This window comes from Pygoscelis adeliae, unplaced genomic scaffold (assembly GCF_000699105.1).
Source record: "Pygoscelis adeliae isolate BGI_AS28 unplaced genomic scaffold, ASM69910v1 Scaffold272, whole genome shotgun sequence".
In the NCBI taxonomy this organism is placed as follows: Eukaryota; Metazoa; Chordata; class Aves; order Sphenisciformes; family Spheniscidae; genus Pygoscelis; species Pygoscelis adeliae.
The window spans coordinates 475,711-478,784 of NW_008824282.1; positions in this window are offsets into that span (position 1 = coordinate 475,711).

Below are 3,074 nucleotides of genomic sequence, written 5' to 3' on the forward strand. Positions count from 1 at the left end.
TCCTACGCTCCGGGAGGGGGGCGGGCCGGTGACCGCCGTGTCGTAACCCAGGGGCTGGGTACTGCACTCTCTTAAATTAGTGGGTTTTTTCTTGAAAAGTGCCTTACTTACAACCTTAAGTATGCTTAATTTCATTTTTAGCCACAAGACCGTGTCCGATCGCTACCGAAGCCCACCAGAAATGTCTCTCTTTCTCTGTGTATATGTACTCGTCAGCTAAGCTCAGGTGAGCTCTCTAGTCCCGACTTCAGACTGAGGAGATGGGAGTCCCTCGGCTCTGCTGTCCATGAGCATCTTGTCAAACCTTTAGCCCTTTCAAATGTGGCACACCAAAAACTCAAAAAACTACTTGTCAAGGCTAAATCCCGTGTATGTTTCCAAGTAGAGTATTTTATTGCAGGATAAAGGTGCTCGTGATGCAAGGATGGCCTATACTTTTTAGTCCACAATTAGGATATTGCATTTGGCCGTATTGAGATATATAGAGACATATATTTTGGATAAAATATATGTAATCTGTATCTAAGATATAAATAAAACGTTTATATAAATATATATAGCAATATAAATTTTTTTTTTAGGTGAACCCCATTTACCAAGAGCTCTGAGTCACTTTGTAAGTGACTAGCCTCCATTGTTTCCCACACCGCCAATTCTTGCATCATCTGCTAATGTGACTTGGTGATAATCCAGTATAGCTTCTTCAAGATCACTGATAAAAAAAGAACAGCAGACAGTCAAAACTGATCCCCGGAGGATCTGAATCGCTCACGCCAAGTGTTTGCTGATCATTGTTCCTCTTCTGTGTTTTGAGGCCTGCCAATTAGTCACAGTCCACTTACTGTGTGACATTCTGATTTTTTTAATCTGTCTAGTTTTTTTAATTAAAATGTTTTGCCGTACCAGGTCAAATGCCAAACCAAAGCTTAAGGATATAACATCACTGTTACTTTTATCAAATAAGCATTTGCATAAAGAGGAGACACCACAATAATAGCGTTACAAGATCTGTGTTCTGGAAATGTCTTACTCAAACCTTTATTAATTTAGTCCTATATGAGTCACTCATATTTTGCTGAGGATTACAGTCAAGATGGCAGGCATGTAATTAACCTGGGTCATTCCTTCTACCTTCTTTTAACATAGTCACATATTAACTTTCTTCCTGTTCTTTGGAACTCCCAAGATTTACTGAAAGTCATAACTAGAGATCGAAAAGAGGTTCCAAAAAACTCTTTCATAAAACCTGTATGCAGGTTATTCTGGCTTACTGATACAAATTACCTAGATTTACTACTGCTGCTTAAATTTCTCATAAAGTACACTGTTAATGGAAAGTATTTAATCTTTGTCCTGTATGATAATATTTACCTATTTCCCCAGAATACAAAGCTATTTATTGAACACTTTTTTAAAGCACTGTTAACAATTCTTATATTTCTCTTTAGTAACATCATTGTTAGAATTTGCCTTGCACCTACATTCAATTCCCTGTTACTTTCTGTTGGCAAAAATTTCTCATCATCAGTTACGTTTTCTTTAATTCCTAGATTTAATTAACAAAGCAGTATTATCTTTTCCTTTCTTATCAATACAATGCACTGTTTGGGCTGTTAAATTTATTTTCACTTTCCCACTACACTAGTATGGCATTTTAACTACATTTGGGTTTTGTCCTGATTGCATTTTAAGGTTTAACTGATTGAATGTTCATTAGCAACTCCTAATTTATATTTTTTTGGTTTGGGTCCTTTCCTCAAGGGACTTATCGTTATTCTGAGTTTTATGAAAATCTCTTTTTAAAAGTAGTAGCTAATTATATTATTGATTTGCCCACTTTTCTGTTTTTTATTACAAAAGTGATCAAATTAGGATCACTTGTACGTTAATAAGAATTTTTAATTTTGTTGATCATTTTAATTTTTATTAGGATGAGGTGTACTATGAAGTTCCTTATATTTGATGGTCACTCTTCTGACTTAGAAACTCAGGTGTTTGCACAAATTGAACGGTGTAATTTCAGACAAATATATTTTTTCATTACTAATGTCAGTTCTGATTCTTTATCTAATGAACCTAAACTAATAAGCTCAGTGTGACTCAAATTAAGAATGCATATAATTGAATTTTGAGCCAATTATTTTTTTACACCAGTGCAACGCTGATAGTCAAAACCAAAATTTGAATTAAAAGGACAGCAAACAAGACACATTTCAGCATGCGATTTTGTTGGTATTGATCCCTTGTACATGACTGAGAGCTGGTGTCTTAGCAGGGACCGCTTGGCTTGTATCTATCACAGATCTAATGTACCGTGTCATGGCCTTCTTACCTACAATTTGTTTTACAGTACCAAGCTGTATTTGAAAAATATTTGAGTCATATGTGGCTTTATCAGGAGTTCAGAAGGCTGTAACCCCCGACACCGTGGTTTGTCACTGGCTGGTTCAATGTGTGCATCGTGTCATTTGGCTTGTCACTGGGCATCTCACTGGGTACAGATTCCCCTTCCTCCCCCCATCCCAATGCCAGTGGCATCCAGCCTGAGAGCTGGGGCCCTAAATCTTTGAAACATTGTGCTAAGAAATAATAATGCAAAAGCACAGGCTGTAGTCTATAAATAATTTTGTTTGGCTTGCAGTAAATTAACCTTGTAACATATCATTGTTTATTCCTCAGCCCATATTTGGCAGAATTTCTACTAACAGTTGCTGATGAGTCTAAGTTATCTTTACTAAATGCAGTAGACTTCAAAAGTAGCTAGGTTTTCTGAACTGCTGCTAGCTCACTGGGAAGTTGAAATAAAAGGGAAAATAGCAAAGGCATGAATCTTAGACTCGTATTTTGTGTTGTGCTAGTTGCAGTTGCCGTGATTTACTTCACCATGGGAGTAGGGCTTACCTCGGTGATGTCAGCAGAAAACATGACTGACAAACCAAGCACAAATGTCTGTTGGGACAGCAGGTCAAGCAAAGAGTAACTTCATTTAGCACCTGAAGCAGAAGGTCATCTGCTATTAACCATCAACAAATGTATGGTAACCTGAACATCACAAGCATGACGTAAAATTATTG